Consider the following 23,946-nt stretch of genomic DNA (forward strand, 5'->3'; position numbering starts at 1 on the left):
GTTGCGATATATTTTGCACTGCAGCAAATTGTGTGGAGCGTTCACACGTACAAAGGCGCTGAGCATGTCAGCAACCGGCACAGCCCCACTTGCGTTCACACAGCAGTTTCTGCAGCGGAGCAAAATGACAGAAAACAAATGAGCCGTCGTGTTGGTTCTTTTTAAAACGTATACACAACTCAAGCGACAACTGGACAGGCACCTTCTCGGTCTCCGTGCCTTCTGCTCGAGAGTGACCGCCCCCGAAAAGGTAAATCAACGATGACTTCAATGACACTCAGAAAAGCAAACACGTAATACGCTAAACAGAAAATCAAGAGAGAAAAATCACAAAATAAATTCTATAGGGTGCGGGGGGTTGTGAACACACAACAAAGGAACAAACAACTCAGAGACAGTCCAGTCTCCTACAAAAGGTAAGATGACGTTTGGGGACTATTCCCACCCCCATTCTAGTTGAGAATGTATAACCCAAGAGGTGCTTGCTACTGTTACCAGCCAAGTCTTGTGTCGTTATTAAACAAACACATGACGGAAGTCCGACAGAGCACGAAAGCAACGCATTCTCGCCGTACGTAATCAACACTTCCTGAGCATTTGCTCTGGAGCAAATTCAACCCAGTTGCGTTTACACGTGAAAATTTACACCGGCGCTGCTTCGCAAACAAGCATTTGCTCCGGAGCAAATTTTTAAACCACCTTCCCTGAGGTGGATCAAATTTGGTCCGGTGTAAGCCGTTTTCCGGGGCTACGCCGGAGCTAATTTGCATGTGTGAACGCTCTACTGGGGCAGCCCCGGCGTAGCACCGGTCCAAATCTTGCCATGTGAACACTCCTATAGTCAGATGGGCATTCTGTCCATGGTACGGACACCCACTTTGGGGCAGAGAACGGAGGACGAGAAGATTTTTTGGGGGGGGGGGGGGGGGGACAGACTTAGAAAGGACGGAAGTGGATTTTCATCCATACCAGTAATCGTCCCTAACCAGGTCAAATACCTACAGACGGACACACATTTCATAAACTGACAAAAATATGACACTGGTGAACCGACAGTTTGGGGGGCTATTCCCTTCCTCCACGCTGAATTATATTAAATTACATCTGAGTTTGCAGGAATAAATCAACATGAGAATTGGCCAATTCACAGCCAGTAATTAGGGGAGAATTGGCACTTGGGAAACAATGCCATTTCTGCCGTCAATGTGATTGCTACTGCTCATACCAACAACCGTTTTTTTGTGTGTGTTTTTTTGCTGTAATGGGCAGCATTTTTCACAACCCCGTTTTGTTCAGTGGAGATGTCGGCCCCGTTGGACAGTCGGCGTTTGTGCGGCTGGATGGATGGCTGCTGAAGTTGAGGATACAATACAATACAATACATGCTGATTTATATAGCGCTTTCACAACAGCGGCAGCTGTAACAAAGCGCTTTACAAAACAGTTAACATAAGGTAAAATAATAAACACAACACATAACATAAAACACAGACAGTCGTGCAGTCCTAACCACTTTTCCGTCACACGCTTTGTTGTTTGAAGCGGTTTGAGATGAAAGAGGAGAGAATCAAAGTGTCCTTTAACCAGTGGATCAGAGACGTCATGCTCAAAATGTGCACACGTCGGCTACAAGCTAAGTTTCAAAGTCAACAAGAAGCTGTAGCATCCATTGACGAAAAAAGAGATTGGTTAACTTCTCCTGTCCCAATGAAATCCATTTCAATTCCAAGCGGCGACTCACGGTTCCAAATATGCATCTGCGCTCTTCGCCAACGCTCCTCTCTCCTCATCCTCAACTTCAGCGGCCATCCATCCAGCCGCACCAACGCCAACTGTCCAACAGCGCTGACATAGCCACTGAACAAATCGGGGTTGTGAAAAATGCTGCCCATTACTGGCGCAAAAAACACAAGCGCCCCAGGTCTGTCCAGCACCGACAGTCAATGGCGCCGACATTCCTCCCAATCAAAATCTGTGCTGGTACAGGCGTGCTGCCGAGAAGGCGCAACCACCAAGCACAGATACTGCTCCTTTGACGAATGTCGTGGCCAAAAAGCGCTGAAAACAGTCCATATCAGGTCCACACAATGAAACAACAAACAACATGTGACAAAACAAAAGACAAAAACAGCAAAAAAGAACAAAAAAGCAAGGCTCTTGAAGAGCACTTGCCAAAGGCTGCCTACTCGGATGAGGATGAGGAGAGAGGAGCGTTGGCACAGAACGCTGATGCGTATTTGGAACCGAGAGTCGCCGCTTGGAATTGAAATGGATTTCCATGGGACAGGAGAAGTGATCCAATCTCTTTTTTCGTCAATGGATGTGACAGCTTCTTGTTGACTTTGAAACTTAGTTTGTAGCCAACGTGCACATTTTGAGCATGACGTCTCTGATCCACTGGTGAAAGGACACTTTGATTCTGTCCTCTTTCATCTCAAACTGCTTCAAACAACAAAGCGTGTGACGGAAAAGTGGTTAGGACTGCACGACTGTCCGTGTTTTACCATTGACGGGCTATTTTGTAGTAAGGGTGTGGAAAATAATCGATACATCGATGCGCACATGCGCGATGCGAGTGAATCGGCTCATTCACTGGGTACAACGTGATTGACAGGTGAAATCGAGATTCATCACAATGCATAGGTGGTAAAATCCGATTCAAGCGCCGTTTTATTAATGTTGAACGTCACCTATCTGCCCTTTCCTAGGCGCAATGAATGCACCATCATTGCTTTGCATTTTGTGTTGAATACGGACGGTAGCCGTGCGTCACATACAGTCCAGTACACAACTAGCGAAACATTATGGAAGCGCAAGGGGAGGCGAGGAAACTACTATATTTAATGCAGCCGCAACATTCAAATCTTATGTTTGGAAATACTACGGCTTCGAAAAGAAAGACGGAAAGCTTGATAAAACCTCAGTAATTTGCAAGGAATGTCGCACTAAGAAGCCATACAACGGCACCACCACAAATATGCAGACCCACTTAAAACGATGGCACCACATCACCGAAGTTTCCCGCCCGCTCCCCCGCTCAGTTCCTCGTCGGACACCGGAGAAACTCATGGCAAATCAGTTCAGGATCAGGAAAAAAAAAAAAAAAAATCGCTTCTTATTTTGGGAGTCCCCTTGCAACTCACTGTGACCGCACAATGGCTATAACTAAGGCCACTGCATTTTTCATATGCAAAGACCTCTAGCCTTACAGCGTGGACAACGAGGGTTTCAGACAGCTCGTGCATGTTTTGGAACCTAGGTATAAAATACCAGATAGGTCTGTGTTCACTTACAAACATATTCCCGATCTGTACAACAAAGTGAGAAGTGTCGCTGAACAGTGCGCAAAGAGTTGCACTTACAGTGGATGGGTGGACATCTTGCGCTACAGATTAAAATTTATATATAAAACACTCAGTGAGAGTAGTCTGTTTGTGTTTACACTATAGCAACAGCTGTGAGTCTCAGGTGCCAAATTGTTTACATTTTCTTTGCACAAAACCCAATTGTGAAAGGGCTTAAATAAGTTGTTTTACAAGTTCTACTGTTTATAAGGAATAAAGTGGTATCCTTTTTGTAATACCATACTGAATTCCATCTTTTTTAAAACTTTCTTTGCATCATGTTTATTTGCACAATATCGCAACAAATTGCATTGTATCGTATCGGATCGCATTGATTTGAACTTAATGTGTACCGCATCGTATCACATCGTGACGACGGTGAAACGTATCGCATCGTATCGCCAGAAAATTCCATGCATCGTTTAAGTATCGCATCGCTGGCAGTGGATCGAGATGTGTATCGAATCGTCCTCAGTGCTGAGATTCACATCCCTATTTTGTAGGGGTGGGAGGATTCACTTACCCCACTTTCAATTCAAATCACAAAAAGATAAGAAACCCTTTTAGTCTCGCAATGGAGAAATTCCTGATTCATCAAGCACAAAGTTTCCTCCTTGATGAATGTCGTGGCCAAAAAAATGCAGAAAGAAGTCCACACGACGGAACAAACAAAGTGACAAAACAAACCAGAAAACAACAAAAAAAGCAAGGCTCATGGGGAGCACTTGCCGACAGCTGCCTACTCGGGCGCCATCTTGACTTGTGTGACAATACTTGTGTGATGATTCGATTTATATCATTACTATTGATTATACTACGATTTGCGATTTAATATCACGTTACTGGTAATTTTCTCAAATAATGTTTTCTTGTAACATTTTAAAACCATTCTAAGCAATATAAACCACAAACAATACATACATTGAGACGCGTACTTCAATCAATGCAGCCAGATGAAAGTCAGTCACTCTTTGACATTTATTTCAGAAAGATTCGCGTGGCTCGGTCACTGGCTCATTCGGATGACATACTGAGAGACTCTCCTGAATGCTTAAGTCCACTTACTCACCACAGCATATTGCCTTTGCGCTGCCGGAAAGTGGTAGCTTCACCTTTGCTTTCCAAAAAATCCTGACAATCGATTTTTAACTTTGACATTGATTTATTGAATCATGCCATATAGTTGAGTGAAACGATTTTTTTGCACGTCTACTATTTTGCCAACTAGTACATTTTATTTTAGCTGCCCCTCCTTGGAATTTTTTTATCTATTTTTTTCTCCTAACGTTACCATACCTTAATGTACAATGTTAACGCCTTTATGAGTCAATCTGATGCATTATCATCATCATCATCTTTGGTGCTTTACTTTAAATGAGAGGGATTTGATTTATCGAGAACCAAGTGGCCAGTCAGCTTTTCTACCACCAGTATGAGCAAATTTTCTCAGGGAAACCCTGAAGGACCGACGTCCTCGGTGTTTACTTGGCCTGTGGTGTTCATCAAATAGTTGGCGGATTTTTTTTTTGGTATATCAATGGATGCTATTTTCTTAACATTACGGTGCGAGCATGCAACTGTAACACAGATTACGCGGTTTAAACTGTCGTCGCCGCCGCCATGTTTCAATGTTGTTGACAGACAACAGGGCAAACGACGCTCAACTTGAATATCGCGAGAGTTTGCACCGATGTAAACCCTCTACACAAAAATGGGTTGTTTGAAAAAAATGCCGACGTAGAAAGTCTCGGTCGGTCGGGTTACCGGAAACGCACTACTTTTTTTTCTACGCCTAATATAGACCCGTCATACACAGGATTAAGTTTTCTTTTTAATAAGCAATTCTCAGATTAGCATTGCAAGTTGTACAAAGCCAATTCCAATAAAATTAGGAGGTTGTGTTAAACAAAAACAAAGTACAATGATTTGCAAATCATGTGCACTCTATATTTAATTGTATACTTCTTCTTGCTACTTGTTGACTTTGAAACTTAGCTTGTAGCTGACGTGTGCACATTTTGAGCATGACGCCTCTGATACACTGGTTAAAGGAAACTTTGATTCTCTCCTCTTTCATCTCAAACTGCTTCAAACAACAAAGTGTGTGATGGAAAAGTGGTTAGAACTGCATCACTGTCCGTATTTTATGTTGTGTTGTGTTTATTACCGTATTTTCACGACCATTCGGCGCACCGTATGGTTGGGCGCAGTCTCATTAATGGGTGCTATTTCTGTATTTTACACATACACAAAACGCACTGTATCATTGGGCGCAGTTTTAAAGTGGTAAAACATACGCCTGCTAAAACATACGGCATGCATGCGGGCACGCTAAAAAAAAGTTAGCTTGAAGTATACGGTAGCATGCCAAGACATACAGATACGAGCCAATACAGTGCACTCCGCTTAATAGAACACCATTGGGCCGAAGCGCTTCTGTTCTACTAAGCGGAGTTTCTATTAACCGGAGATGGTCATATCAGACACGTCGACGACCAAGTTATGCACGCAGAAAAACCCCCGCTGACGAGTTAGAAGAGATATTTCGACTGTGGACGTCCATATCTTTAATCAAACAACACTGCTTCAGTCAAACATCTCAAATCACAAGAAAAATTTCGTTACTTTTGTCTGGAAACAGGAGTCCGTAATTTTGCGGTTGACTTCCCTCTCAATGCGCTGGATAAGAGGGAAGTACTGGAAACCGCGGGCGTACCTTCTGAGAATCCGGCAATGCATCGTATCGTCTGAGTATGTCCTTCTTATCCGCAGGTGATAGCCCTCATCTCTTGAATGAAGTTGAAGCCATTGTGACGTGCGTGTGTCTATGTGTGGAGTGACGCGTGCTACCTGTTATACGGCTAGAACTACACATTGCGCAACATTGTATGGCGTAATCGTAGGCGCAACAGCATAGCAGTGGTATCGCGTTTTCTCGCGATAGTGGTATCGCGATTGCTACACTTCGAAAACCACTGTTTTACAATTTTCATTGCTTACGGCCTGTTCTATTAAGCGGAGATCTGTTCTACTAAGCGGAGTATCTTTATAGGAAATTGCATTAGGCAAATCCGTTCCAGAGCCTTTTGCTCTATTAAGCGGATTACTCTATTAACCAGAGTTCTATTAAGCGGAGTGCACTGTAACACGTTTTTAAAAAGGCAACGGAAGCAAAACTGAGTTCCGTTGTATTTTTATTTAGCCATCGTACAATGTACTCACGTTTTTCGATCAATCATCACCCACAAATCCATCAAAGTCCTCATCCTCCGTGTCAGAATTGAACAATTGTGCAATAAGGGTGTGGAAAATAATCGATATTAATCGATACATCGATGCGCACGTGCGCGATCCGAGTGCATCGGCTCATTCACTGGGGATGACGCGATTGACGGGTGAAATCGCGATTCATCACGATGCATTGATGGGTATCGGTAAAATCCGATTTAAGCGCCGTTTTATTCATGTTAAACGTCACATGTCTGCCCTTTCCTAGGCGCAATGAATGCACCATCATTGCTTTGCGTTTTGTGTTGAATACGGACGGTAGCTGTGCGTCACATACAGTCCAGTACACAACTAGCGAAACATTATGGAAGTTAGCGCAAGCAGCAGCAAGGAAACTACTATATTTAATGCAGCCGCAACATTCAAATCTTATGTTTGGAAATACTACGGCTTCGAAAAGAAAGACGGAAAGCTTAATAAAACCTCCGTAATTTGCAAGGAATGTCGCACTAAGAAGCCATACAACGGCAGCACCACAAATATGCAGAGCCACTTAAAACGATGGCACCAGATCACCGACAAGTTTCCCTCCCGCTCCCCCGCTTCCCCGCCCAGTTCCTCGTCGGACACCGGAGAAACTCTTGGTAAACCAGGTCAGGATCAGAAAAAAATTGCCTCTTATTTTGGGAGTCCCCTTGCAACTCACTGTGACTGCGCAATGGCTATAACTAAGGCCACTGCTTATTTCATATGCAAAGACCTCCAGCCTTAGCGTGGTGGACAACGAGGGTTTCAGACAGCTCGTGCACATTTTGGAACCCAGGTATAAAATACCAGACAGGTCTGTGTTCACTTACAAACATATTCCCGATGTGTACAACAAAGTGAGAAGTGAGATTACTGTGTGCGCAAAGAGTTGCACTTACAGTGGATGGGTGGACATCTTGCGCTATAGATTCATATGATATATATATTATATTTCATATAAGACACTCAGTGAGAATAGTCTGTGTTTACACTATAGCAACAGCTGTGAGTCTCAGGTGCCAAATTGTTTACATTTTCTTTGCACAAAACCCAATCGTGAAAGGGCTTAAAAAGGTTGTTTTACAAGTTCTACTGTTTATAAGGAATAAAGTGGTATCCTTTTTGTAATACCATACTGAATTCCATCTTTTTAAAAGCCTTTTTTCTTTGCTTATTTGCATCATGTTTAATTGCACAATATCGCAACAAATTGCATTGTATCGTATCGGATCGCATTGATTTGAACTTAATGTGTATCGAATCGTATCACATCGTGACGACGGTGAAACGTATCGCATCGTATCGCCAGAAAATTCCATGCATCGTTTAAGTATCGCATCGCTGGCAGTGGATCGAGAGGTGTATCGAATCGTCCTCAGTGCTGAGATTCACATCCCTATTGTGCAAGTACCGGTAATCCATCAAAAACGCCGCGTTCCCTCTCGTTGTCAGAGTCACTCTCATTGCCATGTGGCTCCACAGAAATGATGCCGGCTTTGCCAAAAACTCGAACAACAGTGCAAGCAGACACGTTCGTCCAAGCAGCCACAATCCATTCGCAAATTGTGGCGTAACTCGCCTAGCGCTGCCTCTCACTCTTTGTAAAGTTGTGTTTGCCATCGATCATCCATTGTTCCCATGCCGTTCGCAACTTTACTTTGAACGCCCGGTTGATGTCGATGTCCAGCGGTTGGAGTTCTTTAGTCAAGCCTCCGGGAATAAGGGCAAGCTCAGAGTTCATTTGCTTGACTTGGTTTTTCACCGCTGTTGTGAGATGGGCACGCATGCCAAAAGCATAACCGGTGGCTTGAAGTTTGAACAGAGCTTCGTTTTCGGGGGTTCTTAGAAACCAAAACCGAAGTTGTTTTGCAACAATGCACATAGCCAAACTCTATACAGGTGTTGGTACCTGCTTCGGGCGTCCCTTTAGCGTCCACTTACATGCCCACCCTTCACTCATTGGCGGACTTCTCCCCCGCATGCCTGTCCCCTCTCACGTCTGCCTTCTCTCTCTCACTCTCCATATGTGTATATATACACGCCCACCCTTCACTGATTGGCCGACTTCTTTGCCGCATGCCTGTCCACAGTCACGTCCGCCTTTTCTCTATATAAACAGCGTGTCGGCTGTCAGTCAGGTTTCGGAACTCGGCGCATACACAAGACGCTCCGCATCATAAGGCGTCCTGCCCATTTTGGAGAAAATTTAAGACTTTTAATGGCGCCATATAGTCGTGAAAATACGGTGTTTTACTTTATGTTAACCGTTTTGTTACAGGTGCCGCTGTTGTGAAAGCTCTATATAAATCAGCATGTATTGTATTGTATACACTTCAAAGAAAATATACAGTATTGACTGCTCAAATTTTTATATACATCATTATTTTATTGGTAATGACCACTTGGGAATAGATTTTCTTCAATGAACTGGACACTCCTGTTAAGTGTTACCAAATGTTCAAAATCCTTTTTTTTTGTAACTAGCATTTTTATTAATTCGACCACACATAGGACCATACAAATCTGAACATATGAATACAGAGGACGTCGTTCATTTCCACCCGTGTTTAGTTTCCACTACAACGTCCATGCTTGGCTGTAACGGCCCTTTAACATAGGAAACAACAAATGACATACAAAACTATTTGGGGGAAAAAAAGAAAAAAAAACCCTACAACTAAAAATAGTAGAATGTTGTGATCAACAGTGACAGGTGTTCCTCATGTTGGATTTATATCCGTAATCTATAGTGACCTATCCCGATTTGTGGTGTCATTCCCTCATTCATTTGTTTTTGTACTCCCATTTTTCCCATCTCGTTTTAAACTTCCCTACTTGGACCCTTAATATGTATGTGAATCTTCCCAACTCAAATATTTCTCCCACTATTTCCAGCCACAGGTTCTTTGTTGGCGGGTCAGTTTTCAACCATGTTCTTGTTATGGCCTTCTTGCTGGCTACCAGCAACACTTTTACCAAGTACTCGTCTCTCGGTAGTACATTACCTTGATTTATATCGCCCAGATACATCACTAAGCCGGTCTTTGGTATTTCATAACCGATTATCTTTCTCAGTTCTCTCCAAACCTCTTCCCAATAGCCTTTCAGCCTTTGACATTTCCAAAATATGTGTGCATGATCTACCGATCTGTCCCGTCCAGCACTCACTCTGCCTTTGTTTATATTTCCCGGTCATCTCGGGGGTTATCACAAACCACATAATATTTTTCCAACCAAACTCCCGCCAACGTCTCGAAGCGGTTGTTGATTGTTGTATCCTGCACATATTCAACCATACTTCCGTTATCTCGGTTTGGAGTTCCTTTTCCCCATTTCTCTTTTACGTACAGAGTTGAATTCCCCTTGTTCAACAGGAGCCCTTTGTATAGGGATGAAATCACAGTACTCTTGCCCCCTTTATATGCATCCATCATTACCTGCATTACATCAAGTCTTTCAGTTGTCGTACCCATTTTTATTTCTTTTGTATAATAATCTAACTTGTAGATACCTGAAGAGGTCGCTCCTTTCTAGATCAAACATGTCTTTCATTTTTTGGAAGGTCGGCATCTCCCCCTTTTCTATCATCGTACTTATCGCTGTAATACTTTTTCTTGCCCATCTTTTGAAGCCATAATCTTTCCCTGGTTGAAAGTCCTCATCATGTGATAGCCACCTTAGGATCTTCACCTCCTTTTCTAATTTATTTTCTTTTACTATGGTGAACCATGTATTTAAAGTACATTTTGTTATTTGATCTATCAAGCCCTCCTTTACCTGAAATGATCTTCCGTCCCCCAGCAGTGGTTGAGTCAGGTATCCCTCGGCCATCACTTCAATGTCTTTCCATTTTGCTCTATACTCTCTGTTTCACCAACATGCCACTGCTCTGAGTTGTGCTGCACGGTAGTAATCCTTAAAATTCGGTACCGCCAATCCTCCCTTCATCTTGGGCAACTGTAGTGTCGTCAACCTGATCCTCGGTCGCTTACCCCCCCAGATAAATCTTGAGGTCAGTTTATCCCATTCTATAAATTGATTCTGTGGTATGGGTACAGGGAGCGACTGGTAGAGGTATAGCAATATCGGCAGTATGTTCATTTTGACCATTTCTATTCTAGAGCTCAAGTCTAGGACATGTGTCGACCATCTCCCCAGGTCCGCCTTGATGGCTTGATTAATCTTTGTATAGTTCGTTTCAAACAGTTTGTCCATGTTTTCCGTGACATACACCCCTAGGTATTTGACCGTCTCACTGTCCCATTTTACTTTGTATTTTCCCTTCATCAACTTTGATGGTGTGTAGTTAAGTGCCAGGATCTGCGTTTTTGTCACATTAAGTCTATATCCTGAGTAACGTTCATATTCTTCCAATTGTTCCATCAGTTTAGGGAAGCTCTCTTCCGGTTGTGTTACGTATGCTATCAGATCATTGGCAAACAGGCTCAATTTGTGTTCTGAGTCTCTCAGTTCCACACCTTTGATGTTGTGGTTCTGTCTGATTGCCTGGGCTAGAGGTTCAATGAAGATATTGAATAGTGTTGGTGAGAGGCAACATCCTTGTCTGGTCGACCTTTCAAGTGTTATTCGGTCCGTCAAGCTGCCATTCACTTTCACTCTTGCAGTTGGCCCGTTATACAGTGTCTTTAGAACTCTAATCGAATCTCTGTTGAAGCCGAATTTTTCCATGACTTTATATAGATAGATCCACCGCACACTATCGAATGCCTTTTCTGCATCCATTCTCACCAACACTGCACTCGTTCCTGCCTTCCGAATCGCCTCCAGTAAGTGTAAAGTTTTTCTTATATTATCCTGGGCCCGTCTACCTTTGACAAAACCCGTCTGGTCTCTATCTATATTATCAGGCATGAAAGTCTCGAATCTTTTGGATATGATTGAGGTATAGATCTTATAATCAACGTTAAGTATGGATATTGGCCTGTAGCTACTACATAACTCTTTACTCTTACCCTCTTTGGGGATTATAGAGACTATTGCCTCTTTCCATGACGGTGGAATCTTGCCCGCCTTCATGGTATATCTTAGTGACGATAGCAAAAGGGGACGTAATTCCTGTCTAAATATCTTGTAAAACTCTGAGGGGAAGCCATCACTACCCGCAGCTATACAATTTTTCGTTCCGCTGATTGCGATCTCCAATTCTTCTGCAGTAATTTCAGAGTTCAGGGTTTCATTATCTTCTCCCCCTATTGATGGTAATTCCAGGTCCTCTAAAAACGTTGCAATACTATCTTCATCTGCAGCATCCGGTTGTGTATATAAAGTCTTATAATACTGCCGAAATGCTTCCTCTATTTCCTTCGGTTCTTTTAATAATTCATTCGTTCTGGGGCACCTAATCTTGTGAATTATGTTTAACACTTGTTGTACCCTTAACCTTCGTGCCAGTAATTTACTTGCCCTGGACCCACCTTCATAGTAAACCTGTTTCACAAACCGTGCTCTTTTTTCCCACCTCCGTTAATAATATTCGATCTACTTCCTTTCTAGTGTCTGTGACCTTCATAAGTACCTCTGCGTTTTTTGTCCTTTTATGTTGATCTTCAAGTTCTTTCAGTTGTCTTGTTAAGTTTTCATATGACTCTTGTCTTATCCTTTTAAGCCGTATTGCATGTGCTATAAGTTTTCCTCTTATTACTGCCTTCAGAGCATCCCACACAATATTTGGGTTAATTTCTCCATTGTCATTTTCTTCCCTATATTTGACTATATCTCCCTTTATTTCTTGTACTAATTCCTCGTCATTCAATAAACCTACATTCAACCTCCAAATTGTAGATTTCCTTCTACTGGTCAATTTCACTGTCATATAGACTGCGCTGTGGTCTGACAAATCTGTGACACCAATTCTGCAGTCTTCCACCCTGTGTCTATCCTCTATCTTCACGAAAAAAGTAGTCTATTCTAGCATAGGTTGCATGTGGATGAGAGTAATGCGTGTAGTTTCTATGTGATGCGTGTGTATCCCTCCATACATCGATTATCCCTAGTTGTTTTATTTGTGTGTTGATGCACTTGGTTATATGTATCCTAGACTTCCTTGTGCTTGTTGTATCCAAGTCATGGTTTAGCACCACATTGAAGTCCCCTCCGCATATCAAGAGCCCTTTCATTTCCACAGCTATGACATTGAAAAGGTCTTCAAAAAAGTTCCTTTCACTATCTGGTGGAGCATATACATTGATTAATGCGACCTTCTCGCCTTCCATCATCCCCTTGACCACTATGTACCGCCCTTCTCTATCCTTTATCTCTTTGTCAATTTCAAATTTCACTGAGTTCTTCATTAATATAGCCACCCCTCTCCTATGGCATTCTTTAAATGAACTATAGTATGTATTTGTGTACCCATACCTTTTCAATTTTTCATGTTCTCGTGGCGTCAGGTGTGTTTCTTGTAAAAAAAAAATGACCTGCATCTCCTCCTTTCTTAATTTTGTCAACACCTTCCCCCTCTTTACTGGGTTGTTCATGCCATTCACATTTAATGACACCACCTTAATGTCTCTATGTTGAACCATCAATCTTTTTGAAATATCCTGTATTTACCCCCATGTCCCGGATCACAACATTCATACTAAACACTATAAACATAAAACATAAAAAATTGTCAACATCAATCAAAAATTGAGCTTCCAAGGCATTAAGGGATTCCCTTTTCATATCCCCTTTCCCCTGTTGGTGGGTGGGGGGTAAAGCCTCTCCTAGTGAGAGGGCCCCCCTAGTGGCAGAGATCATCTCCAGTGCTGATCTCCCTAGCTCACTACAAAAGTCCAACAATGCAGTTCAAGAGCTCCCGGCCAGAGCGTTGTATATTTTTAAACATTCTTTAACCTACTACAGTGGATTATTTTGGGAAAAGACCAATTTCCCGTCCAAATGGTGTTTTCCCTTGTCCATTTTGGCTCTTATTTCTCCGAGTCCGCCCTGTAGATTAGCCTGCAATGCCGACACCCAGGCAGGTTGAGTGTCGATGTCGCGAGCTAATGCTATGTTAGCAGTAGCCGCTAGCGCCGATCCCCCTTCACCTTCGTTGTGCGTGTTTTCAGTCTTTTTCTCGCTCCTCTTCTTCTTCTCCTTTCCCTTTCCGGGCAGAGCTTTGTTCATATCCATCTTATCCTGTGTTCGGATCGCTGCCTCCGTTCTTTTGTCGATTTTTTTCTCTGTTTTTTGCTCGTACGGCCGGGAGCTCCTCGCGTTTGCTGCTTACCCTCTCGCTGTCATACCGGAACTCCCAAAATCCATTTTTTATGTCAGCAAAGGTTCAATGTCTTCTTGTTTTATGGTTATTTTGTTTACATTTTTGATGGAAAAAAAACTTTGTCCGACCTACCGACCCTATGCTGAAATTTCATGTTACAGGAAACACACCATCTTTTTTGTTTGGCCTTAGGATCATATAATGGTATGAACTCCAGTTATACAAACAAAGTTATGGTGAAGTTTCATGCGGTGTTCAAAATATATTTAGAGTTGAGGAAAATTGATTTGAAGTGCTCATTCCATTTATTATCATAATTAGTATCCTTCTAGTATTTTGGTGAATTTACACAAGGAAGGTGTTTAGCTTTTAGCCATTATTAAACCGCTTTTAAAAAGGAGCCATATCATGCTAAATCAACCTTTTTTTTAAACCTTTGTTAAAATGCCAATTCCTCTCCAAAAACTACTCAATGTTTTCATCCATCTATCTTGGACCATTCCTGCTCTGCCCTCTAAGCACAAGGTCATCCCAATCCAAGAAAATGACAGCCCTCACTTTTCTACATCACAGAATGAAGAGCCAGCCCCGTACAATCCATGCAGATTAACCAGACGCCCACTTTTTTTGAGCAACCATCGGGACACCATCAAGCATATCTGGGAAAGGCGCAAAGAGAGGTCACTTCGGCTGACTGAAGCTTGACTGCTCTGGAATTTTTTCACCTATGCACGAAAGCGTGGACGTGCCCAGTGACAGCGTGTTCAGAGTGGCCTCCCTTCTGCTGCTGGAGCTTTGCTCTTTCGATTTTTTTTGTTTTTTTTTTTTACATAAACACATGCCCACTTTCTACAAGCAGACAATGGGATGCCCGACAAGTTGTCAGGGAAAAGAGGCACTATGAGCAGCTACCTTGGCCTAAGTGCTACCGGCGACAGAACATTCAGCAGCTGTTTATCTGTATGTCACTTCTAAGAGGAATGCCTTGGCCAGTACAAAAGTGGATTTGCCCGGTGCAATTACCAAACTGATAGCAAAATGATAAGATTATCATGAATGCACTAACATTAGCTTCATTCTCAAATAAGATACGTCAGATGCATTTTTGTTGTATAAAACATAAACTTAAGGCTTACATTCAGGTGTGTAGTGACCGCGCAGATGCCACTGTGGCAATGCCATGTGCAGTTTGCCTTTACACTCTGGCGCAACCCACATACCTTCTAAAAATGTTATGCAGTTTCACTCCAAGTTGGAGAATTGGCTCGGACACTACAAGAGGCAGTTTCTTTTGCATTTTGTGGACAATTATAGTCACCGTTTTTACTTTGCCCAACAAGGAACAAAGCGACAACAAGGACACAATGACACCGTTGGCTACAATCATCTTGCAAGGTGTTCTTGCTAAGACCTTCTGTTGTGCAAGATGAAATCCAGACTTTCCGTTGGAAAATCAAACAAGCCACTTTACAGTCCTTTCATTGCATACTGCAGGATGTTTGATGGAACCCTTGAACGCGTGAACATCTGGGTTGTCAGTGAGACGCAGGAGCACTCAGGTGTACCCATCCACACATTCTTGTGGGTCATTATCCCATTTCTACAAAGTGGACATGCAGGTAGAGTTGTGGAATAGCAGAGTCAGGTGGAGTAGCATGCAGTTAGTAGAGTGCATTCGAACTAGTAGTGATAAGAAAGAATTAACCCATGAGGAGTGCTTTTGGGGAATAAATTTTCCACGCAAAAGTAAGGAGCAGCCAGGAAAGAGGCACCGTGTGCATGAAAATCGTCTGCCTCATGCAAAACCCACACCGCAGCGAAGGTCCCTTCGCAAAGCCAAGTGAAGTGAAACCAGAATGCGGTGTAAGACATGTCTGCCCTTGTATCGACAAGTGCCTCATTTTGCATCACACACAAAAGTATGCATAAGTAGCAGGGTGAAGGGGACACACACATGCACATACAGAAAATTGCTGGGTTGAGGCATAACGCATACACACAAACATGCACGTAAAGTGCACTTCCATGTACACACACTCACTGAACTCATTGTTTCACTTCTGTTGTTTTGGAGAAGGAAAGTCTTATTTTAATGTTTGAGATGTCCATCCACTCCTCCGTGAGTCGTCACCTTACCGTGGTGGAGGGGTTTGTGTGTCCCAATGATCCTAGGAGCTAAGTTGTCTGGGGCTTTATGCCCCTGGCAGGGTCACCCATGGCAAACAGGTTCTAGGTGAGGGGCCAGACAAAGCACGGCTCAAAGACCCTGATGATGACAATAAATGGATCTAGGTTTCCCTTGCCCGGACGCGGGTCACCGGGGCCCCCCTCTGGAGCCAGGCCTGGAGGTGGGGCTCGTTGGCAAGCGCCTGGTGGCCGGGCCTACACCCATGGAGCGCGGCCGGGCACAGCCCGAAGAGGCAACGTGAGTCCCCCTTCCCATGGGCTCACCACCCATGAGAGGGGCCAAAGGGGTCGGGTGCAATGTGAGCTGGGCGGCAGCCAAAGGCGGGGACCCTGGCGGTCCGATCCTCGGCTGCAGAAGCTAGCTCTTGGGACATGGAATGTCACCTCTCTGGCAGGGAAGGAGCCCGAGCTTGGTGTGTGAGGCAGAGAATTTCCGACTGGATATAGTCGGACTTGCCTCCACACACAGCCTGGGTTCTGGTACCAGTTCTCTCGAGAGGGGTTGGACTCTCTTCCACTCTGGAGTTGCTCACGGTGAAAGGCGCAGAGCAGGTGTGGGCATACTCATTGCCCCACGGCTCAGTGCCTGTATATTGGGGTTCACACCGGTAGACGAGAGGGTTGCCTCCCTCCGCCTTCGGGTGGGTGGACGGGTCCTGACTGTTGCTTGTGCATATGCTCCAAACAGCAGCTCAGCATACCCACCCTTTTTGGAGTCCTTGGAGGGTGTGCTGGAGAGTACTCCTGCTGGGGACTCCCTTGTTCTGCTGGGGGACTTCAATGCTCACGTCGGCAATGACAGCGTCCCACTGGGAGGAGAGACCCCGAGGAAGACCCAGGACACGCTGGAGAGACTATGTCACCCAGCTGGCCTGGGAACGTCTCGGGATCCCCTGGGGAGAGCTGGAAGAAGTAGCTAGGGAGAGGGAAGTCTGGGCTTCCCTGCTAAAGCTGTTGCCCCCGCGACCCGGCCCCGGATAAGCGGTAGATGATGAATGGATGGATGGACATCCATCCATCCATCCATCTTCTAATTCGCTTATCCTCACACGGGTCGCGGGGCGTGCTGGAGCCTATCCCAGCTGTCTTCGGGCAGGAGGCAGGGGACACCCTGAACCAGTTGCCAGCCAATTGCAGGGCACAGAGACGAACCACCAACCGCGCGCACACTCACACCTCGGGACAATTGACAGTGCTCAATCAGCCTGCCATGCATGTTTTTGAGATGTGGGAAGAAACCAGAGTAGCCGGAAAAAACCCACGCAAGCACAGGGAGAACATGCAAACTTCACTCAAACGAGGCACGAGAAAGTAAAATGAGACGTATGTGAGATTCTTAAAGCTTTGAGCAATAAACATTTCCTCTGGTAATGGCTGATGTTTGCCGATTGTCTTTACCTTTTGCATTTGAACCATTCACAGCAGTTGTCCAAAGTTAAAACTTGTCTCATTGTTTATTACACATAAATCTATACCATAACTTCATCTTTTTAAATATACACTACTCATAAATGGTTTGGGATATGTGGCTTTCAGGTGAAATCCAGGAAAATGTAAAAAAGTTCACACTACAGTGATATTTCATGAGAGTACGACATTTGAGTAGAAGGACGCACTAGTGATTTCCTCATCTCAAACAGTTTTTGAAACAAAGTTAACAATGGTGGGTACACCACAACACTAAGTTTCACTGTCTCAGTAACTTGTCATGAGCATCAATTACAGCTCGACGATGATGTCTCATGCTGTTCGCAGGTCGACTGATTGTCTGCTGAGGCATTGCATACCACTCCTCTTGAAAGGCAGCCCTCAGGTCAATGAGGTTCTGGAGTGCAGAGTTTCAAGCCTCTACACGGTGAGTCAGCTGATCCTACAATTTTTCAAGAGGATTCATATCTGGAGAAAGTACAGGCCATTCCATTTTAAGTACACCAGGCTCCAACAGCCCTTCCCTGATGATGCAACCTCAATGAGCTGGAGCATTGTCATCCATAAAGATGAAATTAGGCCTGTGTTGCTCATGTTGGGACGAATAATGTTATTCTGGTAGTAGTGGCTTGCTACTGGACCAGTCACAAACAGTAGGGTAGTTCTGTACGGACTGGACGCACATGCCACACTGTACACCGCCACCACCAAAAGCACGTTTGGTGACAACAGTAGCTAATGTATAGACGCTCTCTTTGACGTCCCCAATATCATTGCCAGCCATTATTTCTCCTCAACGTGAAGTGACTTTCAGCTGAGAACAGCACTGAGGCCCACTGGTCCCTCGTCCAACGTACCGGTAATTGTTCTCTGGCCCATGCAAGATGATGACAACTATACCTAGTGGTGTGGTCAGGGACTCTTGCAGGTCATTGAGCATGCAGACCACAGTAATGCAAGAGGTCGGATGTGACACTTGGGTGCCTCTCACAACGCTGAACTGTGCCTGAGTTGAGTTGCATTCATCATCTGGTTTCTCAAGACATTGTTTATAATCATCAGCATGGGATGTGGCCAAAGGGCAACCCACTTCTACAGCTTTCTGTGACTTTTCCCGTCTCTTGGTATCTCTGTTGCAACCTCCTGATGACACTCTGTGACACTAAGCTCAGTGACCACTGAGAACGTCCTATTTGAAGCATCACAATGGCATGGTACTGTTGATCCATTGTTCGGCGACATCTTGAGGGGTGTTCACATGGCACACATTTGCTCCGGCGCTGCACCAATGTATTTTGTTGCGATATATTTTGCACCGCAGCAAATTGTGTGGAGGGTTCACACATACAAAGCCGCTGAGCGTGTCTGCACCGGCACAGCGTCGGTGCAGCCCCACTTGCGTTCACACGGCAGTTTCTGCAGCGGAGCAAAACGACAGAAAACAAAGGAGCTGTCGTGTTGGTTCTTTTTAAAACTTATACACAACTCAAGCAACTACTACTACTGGACAGGCACGTCCTTCTCGGTCTCCGTGCCTTCTGCTCGAGAGTGACCGCCCCCCGAAAACATAAATCAACGATGACTTCAATGACACTCAGACAAGCAAAAATGTAATGCGCCAAACAGAAAATCAAGAGAGGAAATCACAAAATAAATTCTATGGGGGGCGGGGGGTTGTGAACACACAACAAAGGAATAAACTACACAAACAACTCCGAGACAGTCCAGTCTCCTACAAAAGGAAAGATGTTACCAGCCAAGTCTTGTGTCGTTATTAAACAAACACATGACTGAAGTCCGACAGAGCGCAAAAGTAACGCATTCTCGCCATACGTAAACTCTTCACAAGCATTTGCTCTGGAGCAAATTTAACCCAGTTGCATTCACACATGTAAATTTACACCGGTGCTGCTTTGCTAACAAGCATTTGCTCCGGAGCAAATTTTTAAACCACCTCCCTGAGGTGGATCAAATTTGTTCTGGTGTAAGCTGTTTTGCGGGGCTACGGCGGAGCTAATTTGCACGTGTGAACGCTCTACTGGGGCAGCCCCGGCGTAGCACTGGACAAAATGAACACCCCTTTGGTCTCATGATGTGAAAATGTGAACAGCATGATGAGGACAATTGTTTAAACACCAGCTCCAATTGAACAAGGATATTTATTGGTCGATTCAAGGATCAAATAATTGCTGTTAATTTTGCCGTTTAACTCCTCGTTAGGGGACAGCAACTTCTGTAAAAAGTACTGAAATATTTAACAGTTGGACATGTGCCCTCAAAAGCTTACAGATAATAATGGTCACATTAAGTTAATCTGTAATGATTTGAAGGCATTTTAGGCTTGTCCTGAAATTTTATCTGAAAGCCAAATATCTCTCAACTTTTTGTGAGTAGTGCATATCATGAAATTTGTTGAAACTATTGGCCGGTCATTCAAAACAAAGCAAATGTTAATTTTTACAAGCAAGGCTCTGATGTGTAATGCAAGTTGCGCAAGAAATGGACCTGGGTGTCACCATTTCCACACAAGCTAAAGTCAAAGTTTAGGCAAATAAATAAGACAAAATCAGCGTAAGTCAAATGTGCCACACTCAACTACTGGGAACACAAACCCACATGAATGTCATTTTAACTACATCATTTAAATGCATTGCATTGACCATCATTCTGGGAACTGAATTGGACATTATAACAATATGAGCAAGCATTTGCTTGTGACCGTTACATAGATCTAGCTATCGTTAATCCCCGCCCCTCCAACCAAGTCATCTACAAATGTAATGAATCAATTATGCATACTTAATAGAAACCCTAAAACATTTTAGATCACTGAAACAAACACCAGTATTCTGCAGAAATCACATCTAGAATGTCAGTCTTGTAATTAAATATCACTATTAACTGTACATATGTCAAAATGTCAATCTCGCACAGCAAGAGTGACAGTGTAACCTAAAACTAAGGAACTTGTGCTTCTCATTACATGTTGAAATCAGTTAAATCAAGTGTCAGCCATTGCATTTCAAGTCGACTTGAGGCCGCTCATAAAGTACAGCATTGTTTTGCATTTTGTACAATATTTAGAGAGCACTTTCACAACAGCTGCAGATATAACAAAGCCTCTTACTGAACAGAAAACATTTTGTTTGTTTTGTCTTGCAATCATTCAAAATATTCAATTCTCTCTCTCTAGTACTTTACTGTAGAAGAGGCAATGAAGCTTCTTGATTAAATCGTGATGAACTGTTGCCACTTTGGATTTAACCTGATAATATGTGCGTTTTGTATTCAAGTGATGTCAATTAAGGTGATGATACATTATGAAGCTTACTTTTAACATTCAAAACAAGGAGAGAAAATTCCAACCCGAATGAATTCCCTGTAGCTACTACAATGATACTGTTGGGGCTAACCACACGGAAGAAAGTCACACTAACCTCTAACGTCACTGTTGCTATCATACCGTTGGCTTCGTATGCAATACCAGTTTGACATTTGATCTGACAAATAGTCGCGCTTAGTTCGAGAGTTTTGTTTCATCTTAGCATTTATTTGGGGGATTTTAACAAGTAGTTAAGGGAGTTAGCTAGCCAACCAGAGCGTGAAACGGACCGACACGGACGTCTGTCCCCTTGAAAGGATACAAGAAAGGGCAAGCCATGAATGAAACCAACCATTTATTCTTCTGATTCGAGCTTGAGAGTCGTTTGAAATGTCAAATATACAATACAATAATTCGATCGTTAACTGTTTGAAAAAAGTAGGCTGACTACGGATATTACAAAGTTCAGACCATTTACCCGAATGTCAAAATACTCGGCGAACGAGTCATGTTCACGACGTTGCAAAACATTTTGGTTGGCGTTTTAGTAGACGAATTTACGTGCAAATCAATAACTATGTTACGGTGACCAGGGTTTAAGAAAAATCCGATGCTGATCGCTCTGACCGAATGCTAACTGATGCTGCTGGGAATAAAGCATGGCTCGTTGGGAGGCCGCGGTGTTTGACATACATTACGTTTATAGCCAAGCGTCGTAATTATGTTGAAAAAAATTACTGAAGTCGAATTAACGATAACGTTGCGTCAATGTCAGTACAACAAGTACAAATACTAAAGTGCTTTATTTTCGGCCCAAAAACTAATCGTGGTTTCATAAAACCGTCACAAAACCTGTGTCCAAGGACACAATTTCAGCGAGCGTTAGTCCAATACAATTAGATTATTCACTCTACCGTAACACTATGAAATACAGTAAAATGTCCTAATATTAACTTGAGGACATTTCAAACAGCGCTCGAACGGGCCCCAGACCTTGACATTAGCTTGCTAACCGGCCTGCCGAAAACGAAATCAGTTTGTTGTTTAAATGCTATTGGCAAAATATATTTCATTGCCACACATTAGTTCCTATTATTATTCCGTGAATTAACAACAGAGAGGGCGAATATGCCCACGGTGTGTAGATCACAAGAAGGACGGTGGCCAACTTCAATATGCAAGTTTAATAAAGGTTGGAAAATGACGCGGACTGAGTAACGCCACTGCATTGTAAGAAAATGCAGGAATGCATACTATCAACATGAAGGTCGTATTTTAAAAAAAACAACAAACAAAAACACTCTTCTGTTGAATCGCACTCCTGCAGAACTGACCTAGCCACGCGGAGTGAACATGCAGTTAACTTAGAAGCTAACCTAATTGGAGTCACAAATGTCTCAATGTGAATTATCTCTTTCACTTACAGTTTTTAAGGCCCTTGTTGTCGCCACGGTGAGACCAACGCGATGTAAACCTCGATTTCAAAAAAATGTCCCAGTATAAAGTCAGTCTTCTTCCCCACGTGTTGTCAGAGTAGCAGCCTGAGAAAAAAAATACCCTCAGTAACAGCTGCTCAAATCTCGCGATGTCTATGTGTAACCAGTCATTGGTGGTGCGTGAGTTGTAGTCTCGCGGTAATTGAGGTTGAGGCAATGGCAACATTGCTCACAGCCGTGTATAATTTTATATTATATATAATTTTTAAAATATGTAAATAAAATATAGAGAGCTGAGTTGTAAATCCAAATATGCAAAGAAACTATTTAAAATAAATTGTATAAAATTCTAAAGCATATAATAAAGATAATACCGTTTCAGAAACAAATAGCTTGAATTAGACATTGCTCCACTTTCAGCTCCGTGTCAAGGTCAGATCTGTAAAACACTAACGATAACGATGTAAAACTGGCGTTCCTAATGAAACAATATTTCATATAAATACTATAATAATATGAACAGTAAAGACTGTCAGTTTCAAATAAGTTAAAGATTGTTCTTGATGCACTCACAGTTGCAGACAGTTTTACCTGGAGTGGCAAGGCGGAGGGAGGCAGGAGGTTCAGTTGGGAAGGCGGAGGTTATAACCCCCCATACGCACACAAATGCACGAGCACGCAGGCGCGGGCGCACACACGCACACACACACATACACACACACACACACACACACACACACACACCCACACTCACACACACAGTTCTCACAATTCTCAACTGGGGGTTCCACAAATTATTATTATCACCGATAGTAGTTGCAAATTGTCGACAAATTGGCAATCGGATCACAGCATATTGCTCTAGCAAGCAGCTGCTCTTATACAACCAATGACCATCATTACCTTACAGCCCTAATTCTTTAAGGGACAGTATATAAAAATAAAGAAGTACGGTAATACAATTAAGATGAGTGTACAATAACTTTGACTGAACTTTGCAATTTGTATCAGCATTCCTGAAATGATGGTACAAATTACAAACCAACAACAACTTTAGCATAGGAATGTACACTTTTTTCAGCACTGTAACAATATGAACTGACGTTTTATTGTTGTCATGCGATGAAGAGGTTCTGAAGAACGCCATGTTCAGATTCTTGAATTGACGAGATTGTTTACGCACCAAGTATGGCACTGAGCGCGGGAGGGAGGGAGAAAGAGAGAGAGAGAGATGCTCTTGTCATGTCACAGCGTCCATATAGTGTTTGCTTTGTTGTCATGTTTCCTGCAAACCTTTAGAATGTATTGTTTTCAAAATCTTGTTTCGTATAGCGGCAGACAACATGCCCCGATGTCAGCCTGATAGCACTGCTGCATCGCCTCAATAAATCCCCAATTTCTGAAAACATTATCGCTAACTACAATTTCACGTAGGTTGTCAAGTTTGACAGACTATTTGAACATATTAAACATACAGTAGCGCAACCACTGATATAATATTGCTTGCCTTGTGGTCAAGATGCATTTGAATTTTTCCTTAATTGGTGGCCCTGATGGGAGCAACCATTTCTCCTTGATAGGAGGAGGAGGCAGTCGGAGTGGGATTAAATTCAAAACACTTTTTTAGACACACTATGGAGACAATATTTTAATATTTTATTTTTTATATATTAATTGTCAAAATAGTGGTGGAAACTTGGGGGTCAGGGCATTTGGTAAAGGTGGCAGTTGCCACCCTTTAAAATCACC

The 23,946-nt window shown here is 43.1% G+C and overlaps 1 protein-coding gene across 3 annotated transcripts in view; it reads right to left on the minus strand.

The window, feature by feature from the left end:
* akap1b (A kinase (PRKA) anchor protein 1b) overlaps positions 1-22,421 on the minus strand; it is a 34,660-nt gene extending 12,239 nt beyond the window's left edge. For 2 of the 3 annotated variants that reach the window (XR_007964471.1, XM_052078887.1), the window contains exon 1: positions 22,186-22,412. The gene's annotated coding sequence lies outside the window, so the exon portion shown is untranslated. Of the gene's footprint in view, positions 1-22,185 lie in introns of all 3 variants that reach the window. The other variant, XR_007964472.1, reaches the window with a different exon arrangement.
* Between the last annotated feature and the right edge of the window lie 1,525 nt (positions 22,422-23,946).

Source organism: Hippocampus zosterae, chromosome 10 (genome assembly GCF_025434085.1).
Source record: "Hippocampus zosterae strain Florida chromosome 10, ASM2543408v3, whole genome shotgun sequence".
Classification (NCBI taxonomy): domain Eukaryota; kingdom Metazoa; phylum Chordata; class Actinopteri; order Syngnathiformes; family Syngnathidae; genus Hippocampus; species Hippocampus zosterae.